At 41.5% G+C, this 24,898-nt stretch overlaps 1 protein-coding gene across 4 annotated transcripts in view; it reads left to right on the top strand.

Moving 5' to 3' along the window:
- The window catches only part of PALLD (palladin, cytoskeletal associated protein), a 400,423-nt gene that overhangs the window by 128,104 nt on the left and 247,421 nt on the right, over positions 1 to 24,898 (top strand). The window contains exon 1 of one of the 4 annotated variants that reach the window (XM_041766123.1): positions 12,023 to 12,249. The exons of the other annotated variants lie outside the window; for them this stretch is intronic. The gene's annotated coding sequence lies outside the window, so the exon portion shown is untranslated. Of the gene's footprint in view, positions 1 to 12,022; positions 12,250 to 24,898 lie in introns of those variants that run through there. 4 annotated transcript variants of the gene reach the window in all.

Below are 24,898 nucleotides of genomic sequence, written 5' to 3'. Positions count from 1 at the left end.
AAATTTCTTTTTTACCCTAATGGCAATTCCAAAAAATGTCCTCCAGTGTGCCAAAATTCAGGGAAGCCAAACAAAAAGATGTTTAAACTCTACTTCTCAATGATAAAAGTAAACCACAATGTCATAAAGATAGTAAAATGTTGTACCATGGTCAGCTTTGCATTTGCTAGATGATGGGAGCTGTGTGGAGGCCAGTTTAGGAAAGGCAGGCTGAGACAAGAAACTCCACACCCAGGCTGTGTAGTCTGCCCCTGCACACCCTACCTTTCTCCCATCTGTGGAAGAGGCAATAACACACTTGCCAACAGGAGTCCAAACTTTAGATGCAGACCCCGACTAAATTCTTAACTAAATTGTCCTCACAGAATTTTTGTCAGAATTAAATGACATAGTGTTTAAAAAAACTACAGGTAGTAAGAACTCAACAAATGCTATTTTACTTCTATCTCTTTTTAAATAAGGTAATACAATATCCTAGACTAGCAATTCTCAAAGCGGATTCTGATGTTCATTGTATCAAGTCACTGGGCATTCTTTTTTTTTTTTTTTTTTCACTGAGCATTCTGGTTTAAAATCCAAATCCTTCTAAATATAAATTTTTTCACCATTAAAAAAATAAAATAAAATCCAAATCCTTGGTTCATGCCCTGCCCCTCTGAATCCAAGTGGTAGAGCCAGGAATCTACATTTTATCGAGACCCATTTGATTCTGATCCACATAACTTGAGAGCTACAGTCCAGACTAGTAAATACAGCATATCTAGTTTTACCATCCTTTCTTTATTGCACTTTTGCAGATATTGTGTTTCTTACAAACTGAAGTTTTGTGGCAACCCTGTGTTGAGCAAGGCTACCATTTTCCCGACATCATTTGTCCATTCTGTATTTCTGTGTCTCATTTTGGTATCTCTCACAATATTTCAGATTATTTTCATTCTTATTTCATTTTAACTGGAATCTCATGATAAAACTTTAATAGATAAGGAGTTGTTTCTTATGGATAAGCAAAGAAAGGGGTTTTTTGAGATGGAATCTTCTCCTGGCAAAGATGCTGTGAAGATTGTTGAAATGACAACCAAGGGTTCAGAATATTATAAAAACTTGGTTATTAAAACAGAGGCAGGAATTAGGAGGATTGACTCGAATTTTTAAAGAAGTTCTGTAGGTAAAATGCTGTTAAACAGCATTGCATTCTATAGAGAAATCATTCGTGAAAGGAAGAATCAATCAGTGTGGCAAACTTCATTGCTGTCTTATTTTTTAAGAAAGTGCTACAGCCACCCCAACCTTCAGTAACTACCACCCTGATCAGTCAGCAGCCATCAACACCAAGGCAAGACCCTCCACCAGCAAAAAGATCATAACTTGCTAAAAGCTCAGATGATGATGAGCTTTCTTTTAGCATTAAGAATTTTTAAGTGAAGATTTGTATTTTGGTTTTTAAACATAACTCTATTGCACACTTATTAGACCACAGTATAATGTAAACATAAATTTTACTAGGAAATCAAATATTTCATTAGACTTGCTTTATTGTGACATTCCCTTTATTTCAATCATCTGGAACTGAACTTGAGGTATGTCTATACATACTTAATTATTCTGCAGCTGTTCAAAAGCATATGGGTTTGTTTTGTTTTGTTTTGTTTTCTCTTCCCAGCCATTGATAAACCTCTGAAAGTTTAGCCTTGGGCCTTCCATCAGATAATCCAGCAGAGATTGGGTCCAGTAAATACTTGATTTATCTAATGGCAAGCAAATAACATTGTTATGTGAAACTTCTCTCATCACTACCAACGTTTTTTAAGACTTAGAGTTTATTCACTGTTGTAATTGTCCTATAAATCCTTATCTAAAGTTTATTTCTGGGGAAAGCGAGAAAACCCCTAGCCTCCAGGTAGGAGGGAGCTGTAGAACTCCACCTGTGGGCAATGCTACAACACAAATCAGAATGAGAAAGGCAGGATGCCTGGCTTCTATTTTCAACTCCTTAGCCTTCCAGCCACCCCCCCCACCCCTGCCCAGGCATGATGTTTTGGTACTAGAAGTTTTTCTCTTGTTCACTTACTTTATCCTTTGATGTTTATGGAAATGTGCCTTTTTATCTAGAACTGAGGTCTAATTTCAGCAATTATGAATATTTCCATATTCTCTGGCTTGGTGTATAAGTCCCCATCCAAATGTCTAAGAATCCCATGACAGAGTTGACAGGAATGGCTCTTTTGCCACCTTGCCAACCTCTCTCTTGGCAAGTGTGACCCAAGAGGTCCATCATTTTGTGAGATGGCAGATGAGCTGCCTAGGCTGTGAATTGCAGTGACCTATGACCCACCTTTGCTTCTCAGAAGCTTATCATCTTGAATTTATGTAGGGATAAGATGCTGTGTAAATCTACCATGAAAGCCCTGTGCAGGCAAGGGAGGGTGATTCTTCAGGTCTGTGAACACATGCTTTATCCGTTTGACTTATGTGGGCACCCTAGGGCTTTTATTTGGACCAAAACGTAGAAGCCAAGCTTTCATTGTAAACAGATGGTGCTGCTAACAAGGAAAGTAAAAAATTCTTTCAGTCATTCTCCCACACTAGAGAGCATAAGAAGATTCTTCTTTAAAAACAAACTAAATTATCAAACACTCCCTCTCCCCGTACCTCATAGGCTCTAAGTTAAAACATACACCCCTGTGAACAGACAAAACCTGGTCTCCATCCCTTACTTTTCTCCTACTTCCCCATCCTCTCCCCATGCCAAATTCTACATTCCTTTGGTGTGGATACTATAAATATAAAATGAGCAAACTCAATCCCAAATCACGAGGGGGCTTTTCCTTGCTTGACCACAACGTAAGCATTTGTCCATCATTTTGGGATTTTATGAAGCCTCGAAGAATGTTCAGAATTCCAGTCTTGCTCAAACAATGTCTCGCTAGTCAGCATGATTCACATGTTGAATCTTAGGACAACTTGGAAATTTCTGGTTAGAAGGAAAGGTAATCCTAAAATGTCTCAATGTGAAAGATTTTCATGTATTTTCCTCTTTTACTGTTTTTCTTTCAGCCCAGAAAAAGAAATGTGGAAATTCTTATGTTTCCTTGAACATAGGGCAATTTGAAGTTGATTGTAATCTCCCTGTCCCTAAGCCCAAAAGAGAAGCAGCATTATTGTGCTGTATTGGATTCTTCCTTAAATTTCACCATTAGGTAGCATCTTGTTACAAAAATAATTCATGACTTTATTTTTTTTTTTATTTTTTATTTTTTTTCAAATTTTTATTTATTTATGATAGTCACACAGAGAGAGAGAGAGGCAGAGACATAGGCAGAGGGAGAAGCAGGCTCCATGTACCGGGAGCCCGACGTGGGATTCGATCCCGGGTCTCCAGGATCGCGCCCTGGGCCAAAGGCAGGCGCTAAACCGCTGCGCCACCCAGTGTTCCCTAATTCATGACTTTAAATTTAAATATCATTGATAACAATCTCCTGACAGATCATACTTCTGGGGCTTAAGTTTGAAAATGAATCATCCAGACCCTGAGATGTTCTTGGTGAGTGTTCTGGAGGAAGAGGACACCAGAGGTTTATCCGGTCACCTGTGCCTTGGGGCAGGACCACACTCAAACTGTCCCAAAGAGATTATTTGAAAGTTTCCCCAGAAAGGTAGATTCCATGACCTCCCTAAGTAAACCCTCCAGTGTTTCCACAACGTTAGCAATTTCCGAAGAGAATTAAACATACTATCACTTTACTTATTATTCACTTGAAACTTGGTCCTTTAGGCGCTGGGGAATATTCCTCCCACATCAAGGTCTTTCAGTAGCATATCTGAAAGCTGAATTGTCTACTTGTGTAAGAAATTATGAGGAAATAAAATTTTGAGAAATCTCATCTCAGTATCTCCTATCTGTTTAACAAAGATATCTGCTCTTCCAAACTCAATATTACTAGGAATATCAAGAAAACATTATGTGTCAAGCTGCCCAAGTAAGGTATTACTTGTATCACCACCAAAATAATCATCCTAAGATTGAATCTGGAAGTAGTTGTTTAAATTTACTCTATTATAGAAATAATAGGAACTCCTAAAAAATTACTGTGAGTCTAAGCCTAAATTAATGGATACAAACATTCTGTCCATGAGTTAGTACGTAGGTACTCATGTAAGCAAACTAGGTGTGGGGATATCACAAACCCTCAAGAAAGAAATTATCTCTCTAAAGATGAAAGACTCACCTGAAGAACAGTGCCAGGAAGCTATATCATTGTTTGGCAATACCTGGTGCCAGCACTGGGTCAGCAAGAATAGAACCAGTGGGTTACATCACAGAATGGAATCCTGTCTGGAAGGTATACAAGTAGATCAAAGTGATTCAGAGGGTGTGAGTGTCAAAGAGTAAGGAAAGACATACCAGGCAAAGAGAACTGAAATAAAGTAAGGTTATAACCCTACTCACAGATAAGGTGAATTTGAGCAGCAAATAAATAAGAAAAAGGACTCATTATAATGCGGAACAATAAAATTAAAAATTAAGCTGTAACAATTATGAATATAGTTACCAAATAATATAAAGGGCATCTTACAAAGCAGAAATTACAGAAATGCAAGGAAAAATATACAGAAATGTAAACTCTCTCAGTATATGACAAAGTCAAAACACCTGAAGTTCAAAGAAGACATAAATCTCAAAAGTGATAATAAAAGATATGTTATTCAACTCTGTACTTGAAAATATAGACACCACTATTTTTTCAGGTAACTAAGGAGCATATGTGAAAAGTGACCATAAATTAGACCATAAAGAAAAAGTCAATTGATTCCAAAAATAGAAACATTATGGACAATATTCTCTGATCACAAAGCAATGAAATAAAAAATTGTTATTAAGATCTCATGAATATCAATGGAAAAATTCTAAGTAAAACATTAGCAAATAGCATCAACCCACACATTAGAAAAATTAACCATGACGAAGTGGAGTTTAATCAGGAATGCAAAGATAATTCATTACTAAGGAATTCATTATATTCCACCAAATTAATAGATCTAAGGAGAAAAATTAGATGACCATTTCTAAAGATACTAGAAAGAAACATTTGGACAAAAGCCAATAATCATACTTGACCCCAGAAAAAGACCTCAATGAGATAAAGATGGACTAACACTTCTTTAGCATAATAAAATATATCATTCCCAGCCCAAAGCCCATCCCATACCTACCGGGAAAACACTGGAGGCATTTCTAGTAAAATCAAATATAAGACAAAAATGCCCACAATCATCACTGTTATTTAACATTGTACTAGATTTAATAGACAATGAAATTAAAAGCATAGAGCATTAGAGCGTAAACACTGGAAAGCAGAAAGTTAATCTTTATTTTTAGATGATATATAGTTAGAAATATAAGAGAATTGAGAAATATCTATAAACAATAAGAGAATTTAGTGAATAAAGTGGTACAAAATGAATACACTATAATTAGGGGATTATATCCAGTAAGATGATATAATGAGAGAAAAGACCTGTTTGCTGAAGGTCAGGAAATAAGATTTGAACAAATGGAAACATTTACCATTTTCTTGGCTAAGAAAACCCAACAACATAAAGATGTTGATTCTCTCTGTTAAGTATCTAAATGTAATTATCGTAATAAAAATACAAATCAGGATTTCTATCACTATTACTATTTGTTTACTCTGAAGTTCATGAGGAAAAATAAGCAAAAAAGGAAACAGAGAGAAGAGCAATGAGAGAATTAGGCTCACTAGATACGAAAATTAAAAGCCTCAATAATTAAAACAGTAGGGTAGTGGCACTGAAACTGAAAGATCAACCAAGAAAACAGAATAAAATGTCCAGAAATAGACCCAACTATATATAGGAACTTAATACATGTTAAAAATGTACATCTTAAAACAGTAGTTTGAAGATTACTATTATAAAGTAGTCGTAAGGCAAAGCACAGGCAGCAGAAATAAAGGTAGAAAAATGGGACTATAGCAAACTTAAAAACTTCTGTGCATCAAAGGGCAAAATCCACAGAACAAAAAGCCAACTTATGGAATAGGAGAAATTACTAGCAAATCATATATCTGACAATGGGTTGACACCCTATATATATAAAAGAATTCTTACAATTCAACAACAACAACAAAAAAAACCCCACAAATAATCTGATTTTAAAAATGTACAAAAGGAAAAAAAATTTTTAAAAAATGGACAAAGGGGGATGCCTGGGTGGCTCAGCGATTTAGCTCCTGCCTTCAGCCCAGGGCATGATCCTGGAGTCCCTGGATCTCGCATAGAGCTCCCTGCATGGAGCCTGCTTCTCCCTCTGCCTGTGTCTCTGCGTCTCTCTCTCTCTGTGTCTCTCTCATGAATAAATAAATAAAATATTTTTTTAAAAAAATGGACAAAGGACTTGAATAGACATTTCTCCAAAGATGGTACTCAAATGGCCAATAAGCATATGAAAAGATGTTCAATACTATTAATAGAGAAATTCATAGAGGAATGTGGGTAGGGGGATGGGCTGGATGAGTGATGGGTATTAAGGAGGGTACTTGTTGTGATGAGCACTGGGTTCTACGTGATGAATCACCAAATTCTACCCCTGAAACTAGTATTATACTATATGTTAACTAGAATTTAAATAAAAATTTGAAAAAATAATTAGAGAAATTCAAATCAAAACCATGAGATATCACCTCATCCCCATTAGGAGAGCCACTATGAAAGAAGGAAGGAAGGAAGGAAGGAAGGAAGGAAGGAAGGAAGGAAGGAAGGAAGGAAAAGAAAAGAAAAGAAAAGAAAAGAAAAGAAAAGAAAAAAAAAGAAAAGAATATGTTAACAAAGTGTTGGTGAAAATGTGGAAAAATTGGAATCTGCCTGCACTGTTGGTAGGAATGTAAAATGGTGTAGCTTCTGTGGAAAACAGTATGGAGATTCCTCAAAAAATTAAAAATAGACTTACCATATAATGCACTAATTCGAGTTCGGGGTATATACCCAAAAGAATTGAAAGCAGGACCTCAAACAGATACTTACTCACTGATGTTCACAGCAGCATTATTCACAATAACCAAGAGGTATACACAATTCAAATGCATCAGCAAATGAAGGGATAAAGAAAATGTGCTTTATAAATGCAATGAAATATCATTTGGCTTTAAAAGTAAGGAAATCTCGTCACATGCCAAAACATGGTTGAACTTTGAGGACATTATGCTAAGTGAAGTATGCTAGCCACAAAAATGATTCCATTTATATGAGGTATCTAAAGTAGTCAAATTTATAGAAACAGAAAGTAGAACAGTGTTTGCCAGAGGCTGCAGAGAGAGGGGGAAATAGGGAGTTGTGGTTCAGTGGGTACCGAGTTTCAGTTTTGTAAAATGAAAAGTTCTAGAAATCTGCTGCACAGCCACGTGAATATATTTGGCATCTCTGAAGATTTAAAAAGAGTTGAGATGGTCAATATTATGTTATCTGCTTTTTATTATAATTACACTTTTTAAAAAAATTTATTCATTTATTCATGAAAGACACAGAGACAGGGGCAGAGACATAGGCAGAGGGAGAAGCAGGCTCCCTGTGGGAAGCCAGATGCAGGACTCCATCTCAGGACCCCGGGATCACAACGTGAGCCGAAGGCAGACGCTCAACTGTTGAGCCACAATTACACTTTTTAAATTATTGTTTTAAAAAGTGGTAGTGAGGGGATCCCTGGGTGGCGCAGTGGTTTGGCGCTTGCCTTTGGCCCAGGGCGCAATCCTGGAGACCCGGGATCGAATCCCACATCAGGCTCCCGGTGCATGGAGCCTGCTTCTCCCTCTGCCTATGTCTCTGCCTCTCTCTCTCTGTGACTATCATAAATAAATAAAAATTTAAAAAAAATTTAAAAAAAAGTGGTAGTGGAGCAACTGAATCATTACTTGGAACAAAATTAATCAGGGTCCATACTTTAATACTTCATAAACTAAACCAGGATAAGATATAAATCTGCCAAATATCTAAATGTCAAAAAATAAAATCATTAGAGTAGATGATATAGGAAAGGCCTTTCTATACACTTTCTCCCTACTAATAAAATTTAGAAACTTTTGCACGTCAAAGGATACCATTAGCCAAGTCAAAAGCCAAATGACAAACGGAGAAAACAGTCTGCAGCTCTTATTTCCTTCAGATGTACAGACTTTAAGTGAATCTGTAAAGAAAAAGGTTAAGAGCCTTATAAAATATGGGTAAAGTATAACAGAGAGGCCAGCCACAACAAAGGAAATGGAATTGGCTTCTAAACATATGAAAAAGTTGCTCAACCTCACTCAAAATCAGAGAAATGCAAGTCAAACTATCTTGAGACATCACTTTCACCTACCAGATTGGCAGACATCCAGAAGTTTGATTATACATTCTCTTGGCAAGGCTGTGGGAAAACAAAAACATTATTAGTGGGAGTGTCAATTGGTTTAGGCAATTTGTCTATATCTATCAAAAAAATTAGATATACATAATTCAATAATCCTAATTGTAGAAGTTAATACCATATACTTGCGCAAGTGTAAAATGTCATATGTGGAAGTTTGTTTAACAGCAAAATATTGGAAACAACTCAAATCTCTATTAGTTGCATCCTGATTGAATACAATTGCAGTGTATTTATCCAAGAGAATACAATATATTAAACATGAGCATGTTTTCTGTGTGCTGATATGTATATAAATTGTATCATGTTTCTCCTCCTCTCAAGACCCTCCAGTGGCTGTCCATTGCTTTATGAATAAAAGCCAAAATCCTTATAAGCCAGTGATCCTACATGATCTGCCCTTCCTGTTGCCTTTCTGACCCCCAATGACATTCTGCCTCACTTGCTCTGCTCCAGTCACACTGGCCTCTTTGCTTTAAACATGCTAGTTATACTCCCACCTCAGGCCCTTTGCACTAACTGATCCCTGTCTGGGTCACATATTCCCCACATAATTCCAAAGCTCACTCTCTCAGTGACATCAAGTCTTTGCTTACAAGGCATTTTCTCAATAATGCCACCTCTGACCACACCATTTAAAATTAAAATCTGCTATCTGACATTCCCAATCCTACTGCCTTGCTCTAGTTTTTCAATAGCTCTAATTATATTCTATCACAATATATAATTTACTTATTATGTTGTCCTCTTGATGTCCCCTCCCCCAAAATATGAATGCTATGGGGCAGAAATGTTCGTCGCTTTTGTCCATATCTGTATCCCTAGCATATACAACAGTACTTGGCACAGAGCAGGTACATAATAAGTGCTTGTCTCTAAATGAACGAATAATTGAATGTATGATATAGAAAAAGAGCCTTAGGTATATTTAAGTGAAGGGGCAAAGTAAAGGATAGTAACTCTTCTGCATATAGCATCTTTAAGAAATAAAAATAAAAGAATTTATATTTGCAGGTATGTACATAAAGAAACCTGAAAGAAAAAACTATTGCCAGTGGTTGCCTTGGAGGAGCTATATGGACTAGACCTATGGAAACAGTGGTAGGAAAGAGACTGCAGGGTATACACCTTTATTCAAATTATGTGAACATATTATTTATTCAAAACATTCAATTACACACACACACACACACACACACACACACACACACACACACACACACGGTAATGTCATAGCCCCTGGACAGAAAGATCCTAAGTCAATAGCTCTGAGTAGGGTCCAGAGAATTTACATTTTCAACAAGCTCCCCTCCCCCATTTCTGAGACAGGTGCTCTGTGGACCACACACAGTGAGAACACTGTCACTGCTCCCTCTCCTAATTCAAGTAACCCTAAGGAACATTCAACATTGGAATATTTCTCATTTGGGGCACAAGCATGCAGGCAGATCACAGAAACCAAAAGGAATTTCCAGGAACATTTGGTACCACCCTTAGGTGCAACCCAAGAGATAGCCTTACCTCTTAGTATACTATGTGGAAGGACTGCAGAAAACTCATCTTCCCTCAGTCTCATCTGCACACACAGATCCAGGAGAAAGGGATGTTGTCTTTGACTAAGATATTTATGTATGGTGGATATTTCAAGTAGATTTCAGACTTCAAAAGTGTCAGAGTTTTAGCAAAGGCAATTGAAAGGGATGCTCAGGTCTTTGTGATCATGGTGATACTGAATCCCACCACCACCCCTATTTTTCTTTCTGCTTTTGCCTTGGCATTTTATTTTTTAAGATTTTATTTATTCATGAGACACACAGAGAGAGGCAGAGATATAGGCAGAGGGAGAAGCAGGCTCCCCATAGGGAGCCTGATGCCTGATGCCAGACTCAATTCCCGGACTAGGGATCATGCCCTGAGCCTCATGCCCTGAGCTGAATGAAGGCAGATGCTCAACTGCTGAGCTACCCAGGCATCCCTTGCCTTGTCATTTTAATCAATAAAATGTTTCCCCTAAATTCACAGAGGATTGTTCTAACACCCCTTGCTGGAGAGGAGAAAGGTGGTTAGGACTTGAAAAATATCTTAGAGAAAGCCACCCAGGAAGGCCACCCTGCTTTACAGTGATGCCTTTCAGACAAACAAAAATATTTGACTCTTATTCAGTGGCTCTAGCAGAACTTTATAAATGAAGCGTAGTTAACAAAAGACCTAATGGCATACAAGAAGGAGCTGAACCCGCCAAACCCAGAATATTTTCAGTTTGAAAAGCAAACTCATCCTTACTACTTTACATTGATTCTCCAAGGAAGGGGGAAATTTAATACGTGAGAAAAAATGTATTTCATGACCCATCACCTCCTCAGGATAATAAAAATAAGCTCAAGATATACACTAAACTGTCAACATCTTATTGCCATTTCAAAAAATATTTTTGTGCTATCTCTATTTTGGACCTCTCAAGATTGTTCTATTTCTGGAACACACTTTCTGATATTTTCTAATTGACTTCAAGAATCTGTCATGCCTTTGCCATGTTCCATGCTACATTAAAATGAATAGTTTCATGGGTCCCTTATGAGTTTCTTCCTTAAATTTCCAAATACAATCTTGGGTTTCTGTTTCCCAGACTGACCAATGACAAGCAGTTCTGTGACTCCAAGATGGGGAAACAACGGAAGTGGTGATATGATCTTTAAAGATGTTTAAAATTTAGGCCCTAACAATCTGCTACAGTTGGCAAGTAGGTAGGTCTCTATTGAATAGTTGGTTTTGTTTCTCCTATTGTCTCTCCATTATATCTGTCTGTGTGGTGCCTGAGTCACTATGACATAATGCTGCAAAGACAGACTGTAGAACCACCAGACATGCACATGTTCATCTCTCAATGAGTCGCAGTCTTGGGTCTGTTCCCTAGATGCTGGTGGAAAGGCTTGATTAATGGCAGGCTTGTTCGACATTAAAAAAAGAACAAAAACCAGATTTATTCTCGGCATTCCTTTTCCTAGGGGCTTCATGTGTCACGCAGTGATTAATTTGTAGATTTAGGAAGGCGGCCTCGGAGAAAGCAATTCAATTCGCCGGAATGCAGGTGGAGGGTGTGATTGAAAAGATACCTCCTGCGTGAGCGAAGGCGTGTGTGCCGAGGAGCAGGATGGAGGTCGGTTCCTCCTGTAAGGGCCACAGACCCGCTACTCGCTGCCACCTGCCCCCCCCCCCCCAGGTGTCCTCGGTGAGCGGAGGTCGTTAGGACATGCTTCCAGCCGCAGCTGAACCGGCTCGGAAGCCGCGGGGGCAACCTGCCGAGCGAGCACCTTCCCCGCGGCGCCGGCCATCCGCGGCCCAAGCTAAAGGCTCCGAGGCTCGGGCAGGGCTCGGAGCTCCTCCGCAGGACACACCCCCGCCCCCCCGCAGCCCCCCCGGCACACGCCCCCTCCCTCCGACACGCGCGCCGCGCTCTCGGCCCCTCGGCGCCCCGGGCTGCAGTCGGGCGCCGGCTCGCAGGGTCTGCGCCTCGCCCCGAGCGCCCCCGCACGGAGCCTCCCGCCGCCGGGCCCCCCTCCACCGAGCCCTGCCCCCCGCCGGCTCGCCGCGAGCCCCCCAGCACCGAGCCCCGCCGCCTCCAGGCCTCCCCGGGGCCGGGCGCACACGCCGACACGTCTTCCTCGCCGCCGGCGGGGCCCGGGCGTGGAGAGCTCGGCTGCCCGCCCCTTTTCTCCGTTGTCTGCACCCAGACGGACGTCGGAGCCCCGAAGCGGCCGCGGGGAATAGCTGGGACCCGCAGGACCTCAGAGGGGAGCTCCTTTTGAGGGCAAAGCGAGTCCCCGGCACGACCGGTAAGTGAGCGTTAAGTACACGTGCAGGGCGGGAAGTCTTCCCGGAGGCGGCGGCGGCAGGTGGTCCCGGGAAACGCACGGTCCTGGGTGCTGGCTCCCTGCGGCGCGGGGACGGGGCGGGGGCGCTGGGTCCGGCTCTGCGCGAGTCCTCCGAGGTGGGAGCCGGGGTGGGGGAGGGGCGGGGCAGGGGCAGGGGCAGGGAGGTGGCATTTCCCTGCCCCCTCCCCCCCCCCCCCCCCCCGCCGCCTTTTATCCATTAAAAAGTGATCCTTGGAGGGAAGCTTCTCATGCGGGCGTGTCTGCGCTCCTTCTCCTCTTTGTGATCTGCTCCATCCCCGCTTGAAGCACAAGGGGAACTCGCACGAGCGGGCCCTCGCTGACAGCGGAATCCCTCATCAGCTGCTCAATGCATTTTAGCTGCAAACACTTTAACGGAAGGTTTTGGTGATTTCTCTCCCCCCCCCCCCCCCCCGCCCCCGAGAGATCTGGGCGCTTTCACACCTGTTGCTTTTTCAGTTCCCTGAGAGTTTGTTTGTTTTCCTGGGTTTCACTTGATTGCAGTCCTTTGTGTAGCAAAATCAAATGCTACATTCTCATTCTCTTGTTCTCCTCGAAGCCCTTTGGATGGGCTCCCTGTCTTCGTTAGCATTCAGTTGGCCGCGTTCTCAGGGAACAAGTGGCCGGCGGAATACAATAGGGAAGAATGCATTCCTGATGACTCGTCTACCGTGGAAAGACTACAGTGAAAAACTGACATTCCCCATTCGTTTTTATGGAAAGCATTGCTGTTACAGTTTTATGAATGTTTGTTCGCTGAACTCTCGGAGTTAGCTAATCCAGAGGTCACCAGCGTGACTTTTACAAAGCAACTTCCCCCAGTCTGCAGTACAAACATAAAGACCCTGCCCTGCCACCTATGCTTTCCAGGGATGCTACAGTCACCTCTCTCACTTGACAGGTAGGCTACTGATGAAAGAGGGGTGGTGATATGGTCTGTGGCAGGGGCCAAGCAGGAGGACCACATCAGAAGGGGGCTGAAGTTTATTTTCAGCTTCTGATGATGAACAACATCATCACAATACTGGAATGCCCCTTAACATCCTGGTAGGTTGAGTTGAATTCTTGTCCACATGATGAAAAAGACTTTCAATAGCCCTTCTCACACTTCCAAGTGGAGCTCAGTGGAATGCTTGTTTATTTCTGTTGCTGATAAATCCATGGGAAATCTCTGCTGAACCCAGCAATTTTGAAAAGCAAGCCCTAGCTTATAATTGCCCACATAATGGCAAACAGGTTATTTTCAGGAACCCAAGAGCCTCGAATTTTCTCCCACCATTGTTTTAGAGGTTACTTGAAGATCTTAGGAGCATACATTTGAGCTTTCCTCTCACCCACAACTGAAACGGAAAGTTATCCTTGGGTGCCTGATGAAAAAGATTATTGCCAGATATGTTACGAGGCTATAAGAAAACATGTTTCTGAAAAGATTATGGCTATTAGATATTAACGGTCACTAGCTACTCTATAATTTTTCATTGTTCCTTTAGGGAGGAGGCCTACTTTACCAAAGTGTTTCCATTTGTTGTTTATTTGTTGCTGAGTCTTTTCTTTTTGCTATTGAAAATCTCCTTTCACTTAGGTGAAATCATAGACTAGAATTAGCAGGGATGATAGCTCTGGGGCTAAAATCAGGCAAGTCCAGGGGACTTTTCAAACATATCCTTCTTGTCTCACGGATTCTGTAGTCTCCTTTCAGACTCCTACTTTTGCGATTATTGTAAGAGGATGCTTAAGTACTCTTTTTACAGCAGTTTATTTGGACTTTTTCTCTTGAGCTTTCATCGTACTTCACTGGCGCATGCTGAACTTTATTTCTCTGAGATGCCTAAAGGCACACCCCACTACATTTACCATCCCTTCAAAGTCTATATACTTAACTCTTTAAACAGTTTCTTTAAAAAAAAAAAAGTTCCAGTGGCACTTGCAAAGTACGAGACTGGGTCCTCTGGCGTGATGGCAGATGGCAGCCGCTTGAGCTTTGTTTATGCCCAGGACAAGCTCACATCTATTAAATTAATCATGAATTGAATAATTGATTTCTCACACCTTGGGCTACTCTTCATCCCCAGCTGTAAATCTAAAGAAAGGTTACTCTTAAGGTCTAGTTCACTTGGAAACCCTTTCAAAGCATATCAAACGATTTTACAGCTGGGTCAAATCTAGTCGTAATACACATTATGAAATACAATGACATAAACTTCAAGCTCTCCTGGCTTTCTCATTTTGAAGCCGGGCTTCAGCGACCTTCCCATTTGTTGGTCAGCTCCAAAGATGGTGGGGTTGATGGATACAATGGGTTTCTGTGAATGTAATTAAACGTGTCTCTGCCAGCTGCCTGTGGTATTCGTGAATGTTTTCATAAGAAAAGCTGTTCTTCGGCTTTATCTGCCCACTGTGGTTTGTGGCATGTTGTGCTATTCTGCAGCCGTTGCAGTTTTTTCCTGAATGATTGAGCTATGATGTCATGTGCTATCTCAGCGCGGAACCCTTTCAGGGCTTTGCTGGGGTCTGTGTGCCTGAGCAGAGGGAGTGGAAGCTCCCTCTGAGCACTCTTGGTAGCGACTCCCCGTCTATTCCAGCACATTCCATTGCCTGGAGACCAAAGCCACCAAATGATTTGCGGTCAGAATGATTTGGGGCTGGTTAGAGATGATTTAAAAGGAAGGTTATGGGCACATGAAGTGTAGGGTAAAGAAAATATATTTTACTACTTTATTGAGACCACATGGCTCCAACTTGAACTTTTTTTTTTTTTTTAACATGGAAATTGGCTGAACGGCCCACAGTGTTCCCCCTTTTTTCTTTTTCTTTTTTTTTTATTGCCTAGAGCAAAGAACTCTACTTTCTATTTATTGTAGGCTTGATCTCACTATTATTTCTGAAGGTTTGAAACATTTTTATATGCCCAAGAAAACAGTGAAAAGTAGACTTTCTCTGTTGTGTTCGAGGACCAAAGACCATTGTCCAAGAAGAGATTCAACTGTCTTCAATTACTGAAAGAAGGATATCCCATGTCAAGCTTGGGGAGGCATCAGTTATGAAAGGCACATGCCAGGCCACACCCTTGTACCAGAGTCCCGCAAAATATCTGCTGGAAGGGTATGCCCATCTCTTGATGAGTCAGAGAGATGATTTTTATACCTGAGGACTCATTATTCCTCCTTTAATGGGGCCAAATAAAATGTAGTCGATCTTTTCCAATGCGCTGTGATGATAGAGCTCAGAGCCCAGTGGCCCTTGGCATTAGGAGTCCAAGGGAACACATAGCCCTTGGACCCACACTTCATTTGTGGGCTCCTGCCTCTTCTATGTGGTCTACATGAATTGGGACAGTAAGTCATCTCTTACCACTGAGCAAGTTCCTGAATCTCTGTCCAGTATGAACTTCAAGTATTTGTCATTACTTTGTGGTTTATTCTCATCCATTTTAGCTTCAGGATACATGCTGTAGCCTCATAGTCCATTACAAACCATCAAATAGCCATCTCCAGTGTCCAATTTGGTGTTATGAAGCTGACTAAGAGAGCTACAGGGAAAGGTAGCTCATGAATATCCCCAGTCCCTTGGAAGCTATCAGTCCAGGGTCTGAGGGCCATAACTGTGATGTCATGGAAGGCTGTTTGAGGCATGCCCAGCAAGTCTTCAGAGTTGCTGGTCTATAATCCATCTGAGCCAGTCTGGATTCCCACAGTTTGAGTCTATGCACATCCAGGGGTTTAAAGGAAAGCACGTGGAGATCAAATTAGTGTGGTGGCTTATGAGAAAATCTTCCAACTGTAGAATTGGAAAAGTGTCAAGAAGACAGCATTGTACGAAGGATACTGCACTGCATTGGAATCGAGGATCCTGGTTTTACCACCCCATGACTTAGAACAAGCTACCCAATAGTGCACATATATCGATAAAGCAGTTAGCTACACTTATCGTGTCCTTCATAAGTGTGTTGCCATGAGATGCTCAGAATGACACCAGGAAACAGCTAGAGTAGGTAGTGTTCTTTCTTTCCATTTTACGGCTTTTGGGAACTGAGTCTCTAAAAGTTGATGACTTGCTCAGGGTCACACAGTATGTGACTGGTAAAGTTTGGCCTCCTATCCAAAACTTCTAACTTCAAATGCATGCTTTTTCCACTGTAGCAGGCAGCCTCCACAACTCTTAGCCTCTACGGACCTCGCTCTCCTTATTTGCAAAAGTGAGGCCTTTGGCCCAAAATATAATGGTCCATTCCAACTTAAAATTCTGTCTCTAATGAATCACTGGCTGGAAGGGATTTTAAGAAATCACTTAGTCATATTCCTTGCTTCCAGGGGGACACTGTCTAAACTATTTTGAGAAGAAAATGTCAGATCTTTGGTTTGTTTTTGTTTGTGTTGTTTTTTTGTTGGAGTCGGTAGTGGTATGTATGGTGTCTTAACCCAGAACAGAAACGGACCCTGGAGGGTGTCTGAGTGCATTCTGGGGTAAGAAAAGAAAGAGGAGCTATGGATGGTGTCAGTGCCTGGTGGGGAGAGCCCTTCTCTCTGGCTCAGGAGTAGTGCTGCTTGCCTCACTAGAAGTGAATGTCCAGTCCTGGGATCGATGTCGAAAGTAGGAGCTGAGAGTAGCAGACATGCTTTGCTGGTTGGAAAGGAATTCTGGAAGGAGAGATCAGAGGGATGGTTACTCTGCTAAGAGGAAAAAAAGAGCTAAGTGACTCAGTAATGATCTTAAAGTTTATTAAGGGCTCCTGGAGAGAGTGACTGCAGATCAGTGGTAATGGTTCTATTTAAAGATACAAACAGAAGAATCCTTTTCATTCAGTAAATGTGACAAACAGAAAGCTGTGTTGATCTAGTTCTGACTCCACTTGTATTGGCAGGGTTGGCGGCAGAATGGGGATGGAAGGAGAAGCTTTTCTGGGAAGATGGTGCCCTTGAACCTGTGAGTCGAGTGCTATACCTCAGTTTCTTCCTTTCCTCACAGCACTGCTCTCTGCACGCTAGAGCACCAGGTTGGGTCTGGTAACCTTCAGAAGACAAAAGACTGTCAATGAACAACTACCAGCAGTCAGACCAGATGACAAATCCAGGCTACTCAGCTAACCTGATTATAATATTAAAACACTCGTCAGTCTCTCAATGTTCTTCCTGTTTCTCTCCCATGAAATAGGTGTTAGGAAAAAGAGCAATGACTTTGGAGCCAGAAAACAGAAGTGATTACCACAACTCTACAACTTATTGAGTTTGGACAAGGCATTATTTAATCTAAGCCTCACTTTCTTATCTTTAAAATGGGGTAGTAATAATACTTTAATTATTCCTAGGGGTCGATGGAGGAATATAGGCAAACGTGCTACGAAAGTTAGTCTGGATCATTTGTAGGTGGTAGTACAGTGTCAGACCCTTTCCATAAATCATGAGGCCACTGAAGTTTCTTTTTATTTTGCCTTAATTCCATTCCCAGGCCCAAGTCAGAATTACGGCAGTTTTTCCATACTTGCTGTGTGTCAGGCATATAATCATGTATTTAATCTTCACCAAAATATTATAAAGTAGATCTCTTATCCCTATTTTATTATCTGGAAATTATGTTCTAACAAGAATAAGCATTTTGTCCAAGATCACATGGTAATATAAATAGCAGTGGTAAGTAGAAACCAAGACTGTTTGGCTCCAGAGCCTATGTGCTTTCAGAACTGTAGAACTTGGGCCTTTCCTAGCCCAATACAGACCCAGTGTTCTTGGTTTCAGGTTGCATTGATCTGGCAGTTGCTTGATTGGCCTCCTCAGTAAATGATTCTGTACCAAGTTTTTGGGCTTGGCTGGGCCCTGTAGCTAAGGCTTCATCTTCACCAGCTTATCCCAATTCACACCCTAGTCTTCTATACTTTCCGTGTTCTGATTCCTGGGTGGCTTATAGGAACCCCTCATGCTCTCCTTGAGCTGCAGGCATATTCTTCCTCAGGAGTATCGTGCATTCTTTTTAGCTTTCTTTCAGAACCAGATAATTCTCCATAGGGACCTTATAGTCTCCACAGTTTGCCCCACTTCAACCTGTGACATGAGCCCATCAAGTCCAGATCAAATGCCCAACCCCTGAGCACATTTACTGTTTTCACTTCATTGGAAGGAAAATGTTAACCTGTTAAATGCAGCTACCACATTGCTCTAGAACATCACAGAATGTGAAGTGTGAGAGTTGAGAAAGCAAGCAACAGAGGTCATTTTATGAATGTAGAAACTGAGGCCTGGAGAATTGCCTGCCCCAAATCACAGCTCTGGGCCGGAGCCAGGGCTGATGCCAAATCTAGTCAATGTTCTCTTTCCTTCCGACTTTAAAAATAGTATAAATCAGCATTTTGTCGCATCCACTTACCCTAGTCTGGTGGGGTCCCTTGGTCAGTGTTTGGAATTGAGTCTTTGTCATGCTACAACATTGATCACAAGGAAGGTTTCCTTTCCTTAACATACATCCCTTCTGCTGAACTGAAGCCTATTACTCCCCAACAGGATACAAAGAACAAATTGGTCACTCTCAGCTGTAATTCATGGACGGGAAGTGTTAAGTATCCCCTTAGTTTTCTTTCTCTAGGTTAAATAATACCAGGTCTTTTTTGCTTATTCTCTTAGTTCTTGTTCTCCAACAATTTCATCATCTTTATTTCTGTCTGTTGAACTGTGTCCAAGGACTCCATGCCTCTCAAACTGTGAAGTCCAGAACTGGACAAAGATGTCTCATAAAGGTATGATAAAGTGACGATTACCTCACGGTGCCTTCAAACTGTGTTTCAGTTAGTACAGCCAACTCTCATGCTTGTGTTTTAAGTGACAGCTGGACCTCAGTGGATTGTTTGCAGCTTATTATCCTCATTTGGCAAGACATTGCTTAGCCTGTGTGTGTGATAATAATCACTTCCTCCAAGTATCATTCAGAATTTTTCCTATTGAATTTTTTTTTCCTTTGTTCTTGACTATTTCTCCAATTCATCAACTCATTTGGGACTCTAATCCTATTCTACTTCTTAATTCTTAACCCAGCTACTGTCCCAAGTAGCTTAGCACATTAAATGTCCCTGGAATTCACCCATATAGAAGTAGACCCCTTGGGCTTCTGGCTCCTCAAAGTAGTTCTCCCTCATGGCTCCAGGATCTGAAAAGCAAGCAGTCTACCTCCCAACACCAGGCCCTCAAACTGATCATTAGACAATGTTGTAAGTGCTGGCCATAGTAAGAGATCATTGGAGAACCTTCCAGGAGACACATAGCTGAGGCCAAAATACTGGCCAATTCAGAAATAACCAACCAAGCCCAGATCTGACTTAGGTAAATGGCGGGGGTCTCCAAGATTTTGCTTTGGCTCAGAGATGTGATAATTACAAACAATTGCATTTATAGACCACTTTGATGTTCATTAGCTTAAGCAACTCCTCTGAAGACATACATTATCTGCATTTGACAGATGAAGAGACTGAGTTTCAATAGAGTCAAGTGACTCTCAATATCACACGGCCAAGATTGGAACTCAAGGTTTCCTGTCTTTAAATTCCTTATACTTTACCATATTTTAGTGTTTTAAGACCTTAGAATTCTTAAAAATCCCTGTGAGTGGGCAGGGTGGAGGAATGCTTATAAAAACGCAGAATCAGGGGCCCTGGCTCTAGGTCGTCTTGATTCATGAAGCCTGAGTGGAGCCTTGGAATGTGCATTTTAATCAGCACTTCAGAGGGTTCTGAGGTTTCAGTAGATTATATTTGAATAAACCCTCTTTTAAGCTATGCTTTCTAGAATAGAATCTTTAAATGCATTTGATCTGCCTTTGTTCTGTGACCAAGCTGGTGCATAAAAACCAACCATAGACCTCTCCTAATCCACATGGTGCCTCAAGAAGTCTCCTTGTTAACTCTGGACCCATGATGGGGGCTCTCAGAACCTGCCATCCAGCCCGATTCAGTCCTGCTTCATCTTGCCAACCTGTTTACCTCCCCTCTTCCGAGTCATCTGCCTTGGCTCCCCACTCAGCTCCTGATAATCTCTGGCCCCTGATTTTGTAAATCTCTGCAGCTCCAGATCAGAAAGCCTATCTCTCTGAGGTCTTTCCAGATGCGACCATATAGAGGACCTGAACTCTGAATCATGAGGGGGAATCTGGTAACTCTCCAGGAGGTCTTTATCTGGGGAACTTCTAACCACATGCACCCTAGCTGGGGATCACTTACCAACTTTTCTAGGGGAAAGATGTACAGCCAATTCTCTCAAAGACCTTCTGGTTCTTGCAGTCTTCCCGCTCAGTAAGATCACAATTCTTTGTTACCTGAAAACCTGGATATTCAGTAGGTTAATAAGTGATGAGTGAATGGGTGGTGTGATCAATGTTGGTTGAACAACCCCAACACACCAGGCACCGTGTTGGCTCCTTTTTGTGAGTTGTGTCTTACTACCTTTTACTACCTTTCACTGATCACATCCAGGATGGTTACATATGGTGCTAAATCCCAGTCTTGGGATTATGTGTTGGTTGAATTACCAGTACTGAGCCCTACTATGTACAAGTAACCTGAGTCCTGAAGAAAAAAGTTTTTGGGATCAAAGCAGACTAATAATGGTTGAAAATTTATGTGAGATCTAACTAGACTCCTACTCATGGTAGATATGTTCCACCCACTACCTCTTCTGTATTTCCTTTTTCAAGTGCAGGCATCATCTACACAATAGGCTTGACTCTCCCACACTTCTTAAGAAACATATTTAGATTGTGATTATGGGACAGGAAAAAATAACATACTTTGACAGCAAGTAACACAGTGAGAAGAAATGTGTTTTTCCTCTACCTTGGTCTCTGCTATCTTGTGACACCCTGAAGAGAAATTTCCAAACATGAGCCTCCTGAGTGATTGTCAGATGTATACCTTGCCTTATCTCTAGCAGATGTGAGAGCTCTTTGAGAATATACCAAGAATATTTGGGGAAAGTGATGCTTGGAGCCTTGCGGGAGCCCAGGCTTAGAGCTTTAGAATATTATCCATACATGAAAACTGAAGTTTTGCTGAAATAAACTGTTTTATGTTATAACTTGGCAAGTTATGGAATAGCACTGATATTAAATGACTTGTTAAAGGATCTCCGTGTATTATGGCAAAATTCTACCCCATCCTTAATTAGGTCAAGTTAAACTCAAAAGGAAAAGGAGTCTGGTTTGCTAACCACAGTGGAAGTATTGCTTTCGGGTGGAATTCATATCCAAATTGTGTTGTCTGACTGAAGGATAATACACAGGAAACAATTTGAGGTTTTTATTTCTTTTGGTTTTGATATTTAAGCTTTAAGGAACTTGCAGTCCAGAAACTGGCATTTGTACTGTTAACAGCTATCACAGTTATCACTAGCCAGAATGTCCCCATTTAAGATCTTGCAGCTGTTTATTGTATTGAGTGTACAGTATGCCATATATGATTTCTAATACACCTGTGCTAGTTATGGCTTATTACCAATAGGAGTATCTACCAAACCATTGATCAAGGGGCCAACATGTCCTACCAGTGCACTCTGAAACTTTATCTGCTGAAAAAGCAAAATTTCCCTCCACTAATGAAAACTTTTAGGAAAGCAGACTGGTTACAAGTGTCTGAAGCAGCAGAGCGACAATGCAAGTGAACTCCTATTTCTAGATTGCAGGTGATCTTGCAAAAACTGGGGGGGGGGGGGCAGAGTTTTACATTGTAGTTTCTCATGACGATCTTCACTTTAATAATAATAGATAGCCTTTACTAAGGTCTGATTGGGAGACTCTTTACATTAATTTCTTCTTTGATCTAACAATCCCATATCATAGGTACCATTATTGTCTTCATTTTCCAGATTATGAAAAAAGTTCAGAGAGATTAAGGAGATCACCTAAATTCAAGGAGGAATGACGGAACCATGGTTCTTTTTTAAAAAAATGTATTTAAATTCGATTTGCCAGCATATAACACCTAGTGCTCATCCCATCAAGTACCCTCCTTAGTGCCCATCACCCATTTACCCCATCCCCCCACACTCCTCTCCTTCCACAACCCTTTGTTTTCCAGAGTTAGGAGTTTCTCACGGTTTGTCTTCCTCTCTAATTTTTCCCTACTCAGTTTCCCCTCCTTCCCTTATGGTCCCTTTCACTATTTCTTATATTCCACATATGAATGAAACCATACAATGATTGTCCTTCTCCAATTGACTGATTTCACTCGGCATAATACCCTCCAGTTACATCAACATAAGTAAATGGTGAGTATTCATCCTTTCTGATGGTTGGGTGATATTCCATTGTTTATATATATACCACATCTTTATCCATTCATCTGTCGAAGGATATCGTGCCGAACCATGGTTCTAATGTAGGTATGACTATGACTTATGCCAGAGACTATCCTCTCTGGAGGCCATTCTTCTTCCAAAACCATTTGGTGCTTCCAGAGAGGGAAATAGTTAAGTAGTTACTCCCATTTGCTTCAAATGACAGATAGGAGCTCTTTGGGTGTTATCTTTTAAACATCTGTTGAGCATTGACTTTGTCTCAAATGGTTTAGATAGCCTAGATCCTTGAATACCCCCAATAAACAAATATGGTGGGTTCTGGTATCCCTATTTTTCTGTTCTCTCTGGTCACCAAGCATTGCCTCTGTGGCCAGAGGGGCTGATGTTTTCAATTTGTGGCATATGAGTAGGGCTAAAAGAGGGAGCCATTTGATGGTCGCAGGAAAGAAGACACAGCAATGGAAGTCCAAAAGTGTGGTCTAATCTTGGATACCATCACTCATGGTAGCTATCTTCAGCTCTAGACCTCTGTTTCTTATTTCCTTTAATTAAATTGGGAGTGCCTCCTGAAGTCCCATCCATATAACATATGAATTAGAAGCAGACATATTTCGGGGTGCCTGTGTGGCTCAGTCAGTTAAGTTTCTGTGTTTGCTTCTCCCTCTGTACCTCCTTCCCCACCTCTGCTTCTGCTCTCTCTCTCTCTCTCTCAAATAAATCTTACTTAAAAGAAAAAAAAAAAAAAGCAGACCTATTTCTTTTCTAATTCTGGCTCTTCCAACTAAATATCACTATTCAAATTAGTCTTTCTGACCCTCAGTATTCTGATTTATAAAATGGAGGCAGTGGTACCCATCTCCAAGTGTTGCTGTGAAGATGCAATGAGACCACACCTGTGGTATGCATAGCAGAGCACCCAAGGTGTATTGTTAGAACTACCCTTTACATGTTAGCTGTGTCCCTTTCCTTAGCTCTCCACCTGGTACTCTATATTACTAAGTTGTATTTAACGTACTCATGTGATAACGAATTTGTTTACCTGAATTGTGTGTCTATGGAGACAGTATTGAGTAATGGTTAAGAGTATGATCCCTGTAAGCAGACTATGAAGTTAAAATCCCTGTTCTGCCATTTATGTGTAACCCTGAGCAAGTTACTTAACTTCCCAGGCCTCCCTTTCCTCATCTTAAAAATGGGCCTAACAATGGGTACTTTTCTCAAGGAATTTTTGGGAAAGCTGAACTAGTTGATATAGGATAAGCACCCGGAAAATCACTGGCACAGAGCTAGCACTCATTCATTGTTGTTGTTATTATTACCTGCTATCTTCATGACCTCTTGTAAGCTTCTTAAAATAACTGGTTTTGGTTAGCTGTATAGAGTGAGGCCATGAAACAGATTTTCTCAGTGCAAATGGGGCTGCTCACAGGGGCCTCGTGAGAGACTGAGTGCTGACCTTGGCCCTATTAGCACCGTTGTCTAACCAGCTCAGGCACGGGGCTATGATGAGGATTATTGAACTAACATATGGAAAACTCCTAGTGTTAGCTCTTGGGAGGGGAAAAGGCACTAAATAAATACAGGAATTATTAAAAACTAGGAGACGACCTCAGAGGGTTGCTGAGCCTTGTATGTTATTTGCTATTCTAAGAAGAAATTGGGGCGGGAAGCCAACTTCATCACCAGGTGACAAAGTGGTCTCCTGGCTGCTGTTCAAGGGACGGCAGCGCATAGCTTCACCTAAGCAGATCCTAGGTCATCCACAACCTCTCCCTGAGTGTAGGCATCTCAGACTTCCCGCATGGACTGAGGGAGAAGGAAGAAGGTCAGGGTCCCCTGCCAGATGCTATGTCTGCACCAGGCCTGCCCCCACTCAACCTCCTATGTGACATCACCAAGGGGCTTCCTTGAGGAGAGCTGGGAGGTGGTGCTCTAAGGTAGAACCCAGGGAGCACAGGACTGATGCTGAATTGCCTTTGGTATGAGTGCTGGGGACTCAAGGGCCACCAGCAATCTGCTTCCACAGCAGGACTTCAGTCCTGGGTTGGGCCAAGCCCAGGACTCTGTTGCCAAGCTTTGACAAGTGTGTGGAGAGCACACAGCTCTCTAATTTTGGAGATAGCAGTCCATCAGTCCCTATTTACAACTTTACCACCCACCCCTGACACATTATTCTCTGCAGAACCAATGCTAACACCAAAATGAAATATACTTAAAGTGGTCTCCAGGTATCACTTGTGAAATGGTATATATGAGCCTTCCAAGAATGAATCAAGATCTGGCCCACCGCCACCACATAGGTTAAGGCCTCTGGCTTCCCCTTG

Source organism: Vulpes lagopus, chromosome 8 (assembly GCF_018345385.1).
Source record: "Vulpes lagopus strain Blue_001 chromosome 8, ASM1834538v1, whole genome shotgun sequence".
Classification (NCBI taxonomy): domain Eukaryota; kingdom Metazoa; phylum Chordata; class Mammalia; order Carnivora; family Canidae; genus Vulpes; species Vulpes lagopus.
Note: the sequence above shows the minus strand (reverse complement) of the source record. Positions and strands in the feature narration are given on the sequence as shown.